Raw genomic sequence first — 10,277 nt, 5'->3', positions numbered from 1 at the left:
CATCTAGCTATCACCTATCTGCCATCCACCCATCCATCCATCCATTCATCCTTCCTTCCTTCCTTCCTTCCTTCCTTCCTTCCTTCCTTCCTTCCACCCATCCATTCATTTGGGGACTGGCTATTCTTGAACTCACTATGTATGGGAGGCTGACCTCCACCTTCCAAGTGCTGGAATTACAGACAGATATCACTAGAGCAGCCTTTTGTTTTGTTTTAAGCATATTATAGGATCTGCAGACTGCTCAATGTTCAGAACTTCACAACTCTTCCTGAGGCTAAGGAGGACACCATGAGAGGTCTCCTCCGAACTCCCCCTCCCCCAACCCCAGCAGCAACCTTCTATGCGGAAAGTCTTCGTTTTTAAGCCATGTGCCTTTCATAAAATTAATTTTTGCAAAACAAAGAGTATAAAGCCTCCACCATGACTTTTTGCCTCAGTGATTCACAACACTGCATCTGTGGCATTACAGCATTAACTGAGGCTGATGCGGTTCTATCTCTTTAAAAAAAAAAAAAAAAAAAAAAAAAGCAGCTAGGTAGGGGGAGCCGGGACTGCCGCACTCTCCCAGCCCTACGCTGAATGCAGTGGCTGGGGCTGGGAGTCACGCAGGCGGCACAAAGGGCACACAAAGGCCTTAACACCGCGTTGAGGACGGCCACCATCATTCTCTGAGGGTCCTCGGGCTGCATCTAGTCTGGAAATACCTGCATCGGAGTTGCGCCCTGCTGGAGCCGGGCGGCGCGGTCCCCCAGCAGCTGCTGCTGGCCCGGGCCGAGGACCACCTTCTTCAGCATCCGAGCCCCAGGGAGGACCGAGCAGATCTGGCGTGTGGGGCCGCCCGTGCACGGTGAGGAGTTGGAACGATTGCATCCTTGGGTGGGGCGGCATCCCCTCTGCTCCTGGTCTTAATTACAGAGGGGCTCTGACTGCAGGCTTTGTCTTTGTAATTTCCATCCTGGCTGCGAGGGTGGTCACAATGGGACCTCTGCTGTAATGCAGAGAAGGTTCCGGACTCCTGGATTTACACAGTGGCAATCTGAGAACAGTTCATTGCTTAATCTGTAGTCGCCCTAATTTCCTAATTTTAATAGCAAGTTCTTAACCAGTTACATAATGATATGATACTGGAAAGCCGGCAAAAAACATTATTTCATTTCGTTCTAGGAAATAATTAAATTCTTCGAAAGAGTTGGGTAATTTTAGCAAAGTTCTCTCCCACTCTGCTGTCCTTTGCGCTTGTCTGTGTTTCTCTTAAAGCAAGGTCAGAACCTCAGTGAAGAGTGTTGCCTTCGAGACTCAGACGCTCATATTTTTGATTTAAATCTTACTCCCTGTTTCTCTGAAAATGGCAAAAAGTCTCTTCATTTCAGCCAAGGACAGGGTGGGGCTGGTTCCAGGTGTTTCCCAAGCAGACGCTGTCACAAACCCATATTGATCAGAACTCTTCTTATCTGCACCAACCCAGGTAGAAGTAATTTGCACTCAGCCATTTATTTGCAGTATGACAAGTTTTTAAACCACCCACTGACACGAATTAGGGCAGGTGAGGGTTCTCCTGTCTCCCGAGTTTTGTTGGTGGCTAACCAGCTTTCTTTCTTTTGTCTTGACAGTTAGCCCCACTCTGTGAAGTTCCCTGTCTTATTTATCCTTTCTTTACATCTCTTGCCTTTTGGCTGCCCAGCCAACCCCCCCCCCCCCCCGCCAATCCTCAAGACTCTTTCTATGTCCCTTTCAAAGCAGTTATACTGTCTCCCTCTTTCCCTCCTGTGGTGCTCAGCTTGTAAGAATGGCTGTAAGAACTGTTGAATGCTGTTCTGATGTTTCCTATTTTTCACATAAGAAGAAAAGCTCAGTCATAGCTTTTGAAGAACAAAGACAATTTACAGGGAGGAGTCTTTTGCTCTGCTGGACTGGCTCTCAACAGCTCCATGCTCAAATATTAGTTCAATTGAATCTTCATGCTATATCTCTACCTTGAAAGTCAATAACAGTTTGTGCCTATGTTTCTTTTCACTTCAAGACACTGATGGTCACTTCTCACATGATGGTGGTATCATTGAGACACCAAATGTTTGTGAAGATATCTAGCTTGGACTAGGTAGAGCATGGCTGGTTAGTGATTGACTCATTCCCATCCAATCTTATCCATCCACCTGTCCATCCATCCATCCATCCATCCATCCATCCATTCATCCATCCATCCATCCATCCATACACACATGCATATGTCTATCCACTCATCTGTGAAACCAGCCAGATAACTTCACATATTAGTTCTCCTTCAAAAAAAATGAATTTAAAAATAGACTTTTGGCTGGGTGCATTTAATCAGCCCTTGCTTTGGGCTGAATGCTCCCCACTGTTCTACCAAGCTGTTTTTACACCTTTGACCTATGAAAGCAATGCTGAAACTTCCTTGCTGCTCAAAACTATTCTCTGGGGAAAAGAAAGCTGATTCCTCTTGCATACCTCTTCATAAACACATCATAGTGGCAGTAACAATGACTATATTGGCCATGTCCACCAGGAGTCCAAGTCAGGACAGTTAAATGTGATCAATATAGTGGGTGCCAATTTGGAAGTCAGAATGAGTCCCATTGCTATTCTGATCTTGGACAGCCCAGGAAGCCATTCACTCTTTAAAGGCAATGCCAATCTTCTGACTATTTTTAATTTCTACTTTGTCCTTCTTTCTCTTTGCTATTTTCCCTTAAACTCTATGCTTAACACGTGCTGGATTTCAGTGTCTAGGAGGGAGATATAACATCCTTCCCTGAGAGAGAAGGAACCCAGAGAAACTGGAAGAAACGCTGGATTTGGGAGCAGGAAACATGGCTGTAGCTCTGTTGGCTTCTCTTTGCACCTGTCAGAAACTGCTTATCCTTATCACTAAGATAAGAGGTTTGGGGAGAGACTCTTTTAACTTTTGTTAGAGTCCAAAGTATATGATCTGGACAGCTCCCTTTGGACTATGCTCACTACCTCAGGAATATTCAATCAAATAAAATATTTTTTGCTTTTGTGTGGTCAAAATAAAAAATGATTCAGTAGTTCTGCAAGTTACAAAATGCAAGGTTAAGTGTGTTAGAGACCAGCGTATTCTTACTTGAAAAAGGAGAGGTTGACTCAACATAGCTTTTCCTGCTGAAGATTGCCAAGTTCTCAGACTGCAAGCTCCAAGTTCTGGTTCTTGGTGTGGTGTTCTTGCCACTGTACTTAGGATTTAGGGTGACAAGAAGTCCAACTAGTCACAGTGGTTACCAGTTTTGTACTGAGACACCCCTTGTTCCCCTACAGCAATGTAGCATCCACATAGACATTTGCTTTTAGAGTTCTGCTTCCTGTTGCATTGTTAGGCCCAATGAGAGACTAAATATAAGAAGGTATGAAGAGAACTCAGGAAACTAATCATCCATCAATGCAAAAAACTCAAGAGGTTCCTCTTGACCATTGTGCAATGGGGTCACCCTTGCTGGTCAGGTAGGAAGGCACTGGGAGACAAAGACCTTAGCTTAGGTTTTTAAAAGACACAAGGCGGGAATCTCCTGGGGTTGCCTTCTTGGTGATTTAGGATTGGATGAGGTGTTTAACTTTTAAAACAATTGGTCAGTTCTGGTCACCCTTAGGTCCAGTCAGCCCTGTCGTAAATATCTGATCTTCAAGTCAGTTTGGAATTTCCTGCTATCCACAGTTAAATGTGGGAGGGTGATTAACTCATCCAATGTCTGTTCTGAGGAGTGGGGGTTATAGGCTTTGGATCAAAGGTCAGGAGAAGGATTGGGGCCATTTGGCCCAGTTTCCAAACAAAGCCCATTTTCTCTCCATTTAGTAGAGATCTCTGCTTATTCTCTTCCTTATCTCTGCCCTCACAGATGGCTAATGTCAGGAACTTTTACATTCCTCGGTTCTCTGGAGAAGCACTAAGAGGCTTTAATTAACATGGGCCTAAAACTTGCAAATATAAGTTATAAGGCAATTAAAAGAAACATAGGTTACTAAGTTAGTCTGATTCTTTCAGCATTGTGTGTCTGTTACCTAGGCCAGAAGAAAAGGGCTCTGAAACCCATGGTCTTTCACTTCTTCCCCAAGGATCAAAGCTTAAAATCAGTCAGTCGTGGTTTAAATATCACAAGCATCTTTATTTTATTAAACTGCCAAATGCTGGGAAGGAGTGTGCGTGTGAGTCTTATAGGTATCTAAAATTTGTGGAAATTTCTACACAAAAGTAGGTTTAGTGTTCCCCCTTGTTTAACATGATACATTTAGCTGTTAGAAATTTCCAGTAAGGCAAATAAAATAATGGAGAAGATAGACAAACACCAAAATATTGTTCACTGTCCGAAATTGGAAATTAACTGCGTATATGTATATGTATAACTTTTATTTTCTAAATCTTACAGTACTGCAGAAGCAAAAATTTAACTGTTGGATTAAACAGTAGATGGCTTTGCACTCAAAGATATGAATTTGTTATCTCTTGAAGCTCAGCATGCACATTTTAGTCAATCTCTGTCAGCTTTCTATCCAAACCCCCATTTGTTTTTGTTTATCAGTGTTTTTTGTTAAATGCTTGTGCTGAGTGACTGCTTTAGGAAAATTCAAGTTGCTAAGAACATATTTGTTCAACTTGTCGTTATCTTCCTCAGAGACCCATCTAAGAATGAAGAAAGAAAAGACCGAGAGACTGAATGGATTTATTCCGAGGCAGACTCAGTTTAGAAAAGCGACTTCTCATCATAGCAATCCTGGCATTTAAACCCCTTGGAGCTCTGGATTCCCCGCTTTTGAAAAGAGAGTGAGAACAGATCAACAAGCCCACTTCAGAAATTGGGTTATAGGTGCATATGCCCCTGGCATGGTGGCACATGGTAGATAGAAAGGTAGCTTTGTAAACAGCTGAGAATTCTCTGTGTCTTCTAAAAGCTTCATGATATTCATCAACTCTTGTCCAACTTAGAGTTTAACCCTATTTATTTTAATGTTATTCTTAGCAGCTTTACTGAGGTCCTATCTGTATGCCATACAATTTTCTTGTGTGTTATGTTTATGCAAATTTTTGTCTGTGAGTGGCTTTTTTTTGCCAGTGCAAGACCCATGAATCCAAGAATCCAAGAATCCCTGCCTACTACAGTCAGCGCTACATGACACAGAATCAACTTGAACCTGATTCAAGATACAAAATGATTGTTCTCATGACCTGGAAATGAGAGCTTAGGCACATGGGTGCAATTTGTACATGAAGAGGCTTAATTGTTCACACTATTGAATGCCTCCTATATCCATGATCCAGAACCCAAGATGGAGAGCCTAAGAGGAGTCAGACAGCTTTGAGGAATTGGCAGCAAAGGAAATGGGCCTGGGGCACATAAGGGGCTTCAGAACACCAGGGAAATCACTTAGGCGTTTTTCTCATTTAAGCTGAAGTAGGGTATTTTCATAGCCGGCTGTGTTCCCTGGAAACCCCTATGTGCGTGTGTACACACTGAGTGTCCTTCACCTTTAGCTTCTCATTGTGGTATAAATGCATTTTATTTCTGCATTTGATTGCAGAGGCATATGAGGCCAAAGTTGGCTGTGGTGACCGTGACCTTTTCTACAGCATATAGCCCACAATAGTGACTCGGGCAGGGCTTACTGTGCTAGATCTTGGTCTATTGATTTGTAGGGTGAATTCATCTGACTTTTCCGATTTGCAAAGATTCAGTTTCAAGCCGGTTCATGCTTTGCTGACTCACATGTTGCTCTAACCTCAGAGGTCCCTCTTGGTAGAGGACTTGGCGTCTGCCTGCATTTGGCTTCTTCTTCCACATTGAAGATGGTCAAGGGTAAGTTTTCGCCATGTCCAGTGGAGTTTACTGCTTGAGAACTTGGTGGTATGAAATTTTAGTTTTTGTCCTCAGATGAGTGTGTACTCTGTTCTCAGGAGAGGCCTGGGTTCAGTGCTCCGCCTATTTGCTGTAAGTGGTTTACATGACTGTTCTGGGGACACTGATTCGGAGGCATGATGCTGCAGAGAGCTGCAGCGACCCAGAGCACGGCAGCACCATGAAGGGCCTCAGGAGAGGACTGCCCCTGCGTCCCACGCACATCCTTTCCACAAAGCCTTGGCTTGACTTGGCGCCAACTGTTTCTCAAGTCTATTCAAAAGGCTCTGCAATTGAACAAAAACACCACATGGGATAAAGCGTGGAGGTGTCCCTGGTTATGTGTTTGTGCCAACCCCGTAGGAAGGTCTTTCTTCTCAGTTCCTTGGTAAAAGCCAGGTGTCTGTGTTCTAGCTTCTAGGAGGTCGGCTTGGACCTCACGCCGCCTCAGTTCCCTCTATCGCAGCCTAGACCCCTTCTGTTTTCTGCTCACTGCATCCCTCTCCTGAAGCACAGCTTTGGATTAAGGGATCCCGGCCAGTTGTCCACCGATTGTGCCCTACACCTGGACTCATGGCTGTTTATTTCAAGCCGTGTAATTCACAGATGCCTTTGTGAAGCTGGCACAACCTCCTTCCTACTCTCCAAATGAAACCACACAGTGCCAAGCCTTGCCGTGAAGCTCAGCTTGCCAAAATAGGACAGTTTTGCTGAGAAGGCAAAGGGGTCGTGGCGGAGACACGATGCTAATGTCAGCTGTGGGCAGAGGCTCCAGATTTCAGAGCCAAATGAAGGATTGATTCAGCAGCTGGCGGGGAGGAGGAGTGTCCACCCTCACCCCCTCACAGTCCTTGCTGGGCTCCCATTGTTTATGCCTGAGGGAAGAGTGTGAACTGGCGGGCAGAGACCATCTCATGCCGCTTCATAGCTGCATGTAATGTAGTTTACACGAGCGTAGACAGTGGCATCTAGAATTGGCACAAGCTGCCCACGCTCTGCTAGGTGCTTTTGAACACAGTTCATGGGTGGCACAGGACCGTGCTTTATAGATGTAGAAGGTTAGGCACAAAGAGTTGCAGAATTTCCGGGCGCTGGTGAGAAGGCTCCAGAAGGTTGTAGGAGCTTTCTTCTTTCCCACATGACAGGGACCGGCAGCTGCCCTCACTGTGAGGGCGAGAGGCCATCTGAAAGATTTGCTCTTCCCAGGGACCCAGCAGGCTCCTCCCTGATGCACCTCTGCCACACCAGCCCAGCTTTCATTCTCGGCTTTGTTCTAATGTCCTGCTTTTTTAATGATCAGTTCTCTTGGAGTTTGCCAGCTTCAGTGGGATCTTTCTAGAACCAGCTGGTGCTGCTTCCCAAAGCGTCTTTGCTCCCCTCTCATTAGTTACCCTCCCAGCTTCACTCATGTTTTCTTTGGGGTTAAAAAATCCCATGACCTTATTTCTCAGCTCTTGAAATTAAGACTTAATTCAGTCTTCAACCATTCTTCCTCCTGAATGAAATCATTGAAGACTGTAACTTTTCCCATAATCATACTGCTCCCAATTTTTAATGAAGACTCTACAGATGAGGACTGTCTTGGAAGGGCATGGGTACCCAGTCTGAGTTTGCAGGTCCTTGCGCGGTACGCATTCATCTTGGGTGGCTGTAGGCGGTCTCTTTACTCTGTCTCTGCACACAGGGCTGGAGCATTTCCATCCACAAAACACCTATTGGAGTGGAGAGGGCTTTACTTTATTTTCTGTTGCTACTAACACAACACCACAGACTGGGGAAATTATGAAGAAAAGAGGTTTATCGAGCCTCACAGGTCGGGCTGAAGGTCAATGACACATTTGATGTGGCCTTGCTGCCTCTCACTGGCAGAGTCCGAAGGCTGCACACCTCCGCATGTGGCAGGAGACAAGGAGTAAGTGAGTCTCCTCTGCTTTCTTCTTCATCTAATAAAAGCTCTAGCATTCAGTCATGGGCATGCCACTCTTGCTATTTACCACATCGGCTCCCAAGGGCCCCTCTGAACCCAGAGCTGGCTTAAGTCTCTTCCTGCCACAGGCTCTGCAGTGGCAGAAACTTCCGCATGTGTTGTAGAGGAACTGAACCAGCATCTGCTCTGTTTTATGGTTGCTTTTAAAATAAAAATTTAAGGAACAAAACTGTCTTTATTTAAGAATACCTCCCTCCCACCCCAGTTTCTCTGCTAGTTTTAGCATTCATCAGAGCCATTCTTTTTTTCTCATCTCTTGCAGGTTTCCCATCTGGGTCTCCAAGCCAACTGTGGATTTAAAATATATATTATAGAAGCTGCATCTATTTCAAAATATGCAGGCTTTTGTTCTTGCTGTTATCCCCTCAGTGAGCAGGGCATCAACACAGTATTCTTGTGCTAAAGTATATTCCTATGAGGACTCCATAGAATCACACAGCATCTATGTAAATTGGCATTACAATTATTTATTTACTTATATTTCACCCCTACATGCCTATAAGCCCATAGCTCAAGGTTAAGGCAGGTAGGGCTTCCTGTCTCCTGAACTCTTGGGAGCTCACTAGCCACATCAGTGAGAGACCCTGCCTCAAGGATATAAGACAGAGGTCTCTCACTGGTTTTGGAGTATATTTCTGCATGTATACACACGCAGTGTGTGTGGGGAGGGGTGAAATATAAGTAAATAAATAATTGTAATGCCAATTTACATAGATGCTGTGTGATTCTATGGAGTCCTCATAGGAATATACTTTAGCACAAGAATACTGTGTTGATGCCCTGCTCACTGAGGGGATAACAGCAAGAACAAAAGCCTGCATATTTTGAAATAGATGCAGCTTCTATAATATATATTTTAAATCCACAGTTGGCTTGGAGACCCAGATGGGAAACCTGCAAGAGATGAGAAAAAAAGAGTGGCTCTGATGAATGCTAACCAAAATGATCTGTAAAAAAAAAAAAAAAAAAGCAACTAACTGGGGTGGGGTGGAGGGAAGGGAAGAAGAAGGGGCTGTGGAGACTAAAGCTGCAACCAAGGACCATGCATGAACTGGACCTAGGCTCCTTCCTTACACTGATGTAGCCGATGGGCAGCTCAGTCCTCATATAGGTTCCCTGGTATAAAGGGAATGGGGACTGACTCTGACATGGACCTGTTGCCTGCTTTTCAGTCACTTTCCCCTGACAGGGCTACCTCACCAGGCCACAGGCGAAGAGGATGCACTCAGTTCTGATGCTATGTGATATGCTGGGGTGGGTGGGTAGGGGGGTTCTTCTTCTCTGAGGAGTAGGGTAGGGGGAATAAGGGAAATGGGGAGGGAGGGTGGGACTGGGCTACGACCAGAATGTAAAATAAATAAATAAAAACTAAAATAAAAATAAATTACAGAAAATCATTGAAAAATTGTTTTCAGGGATGGATCGACACTGGATTTTTTTTTTATTATCCAAAATTGATGACTCATTATAGCTTAAATTATTACCCCCACAGACATTTCATTCAGTGAGTTTTAGCAGGTTGGGAACATAGTTTAGTGATAGAGTACCTGTGAGCATGTTTTGAGGCCCTGGGTTCTATCAACAGCGTCACCACCAGGATGTCAGGATACACAAATGAAGGTCCAGGAGCTGATTCTTGACAGCTTCAGCCTTTCACCTTCCTCCTGGGATGTGTTTAAACAAAATCACTTATTTTACAAATTTCCTTAACATATTACCAATCTCACTTCCCTTCAAACAGCTCTTACACGTGTCATGTCTAAGAAAAATTTGAAATCACAAAATAATTTATAACCGTGACTTTTGTATAAATAAAGAGGGAATTTAGTTTCCTGTGTCCTGACTTATCATCATTGGCAAAGTTTTGTGATTTCCCCATTTCATTTCTTAAAAGGCTCTTTCAAGGATTTGTAGTTTTTAAGCCCTTCCAACAGGCACGTTTTCTACTTCTAAGACAAGTGTTTCTGGTGTGTGTGTGTGTGTGTGTGTGTGTGTGCATGTATGCATGTGTATATGGCACATTATAGTACGTGCCTGTGTGTATACTATATGCAGGCTTCCATGTGCACATGTTTTTGTTTTGTTTTGTTGTTGTTGTTGTTGTTTTGTTTTCCTTGAGTTCTGGGTATCTGAACTCAGGTCTTCATATTTGGACAACAGACACTCCCTGAGTCATCCTCTGGGCTTACTATTTGTCTTCCAAACATGAGATAGTGTCTGTGTTGAGGCCTGGATTTTAAGAGCCTTTTTCCTCAAAGAAGGTATATTGTGTGGGAAGCAGGAAGAAACTACGGAAGCTGGGCACAGGAGCTAGGTTGATAAATAGATACATTTATTACTTCAGAGGCCTCCATGTCTAGTAACGCATGTGTGTTTGTTGCTGTGTGCTTTGTTGGGAGGCTGGGGACGTGGGGGTGGGGAAT

The 10,277-nt window shown here is 44.2% G+C and overlaps 1 protein-coding gene across 5 annotated transcripts in view; it reads left to right on the top strand.

Annotated features, from left to right (window-relative positions):
* The first annotated feature begins 713 nt into the window (after positions 1-713).
* Sacs (sacsin molecular chaperone) overlaps positions 714-10,277 on the top strand; it is a 107,221-nt gene continuing 97,657 nt past the window's right edge. For 4 of the 5 annotated variants that reach the window (XM_060391078.1, XM_060391071.1, XM_060391068.1 and 1 more), the window contains exon 1: positions 714-850. The gene's annotated coding sequence lies outside the window, so the exon portion shown is untranslated. Of the gene's footprint in view, positions 851-5,716; positions 5,829-10,277 lie in introns of those variants that run through there. The other variant, XM_060391069.1, reaches the window with a different exon arrangement.

Source organism: Meriones unguiculatus, chromosome 9, assembly GCF_030254825.1.
Source record: "Meriones unguiculatus strain TT.TT164.6M chromosome 9, Bangor_MerUng_6.1, whole genome shotgun sequence".
Classification (NCBI taxonomy): Eukaryota; Metazoa; Chordata; class Mammalia; order Rodentia; family Muridae; genus Meriones; species Meriones unguiculatus.
This window is presented reverse-complemented; position numbering and strand designations above follow the sequence as displayed.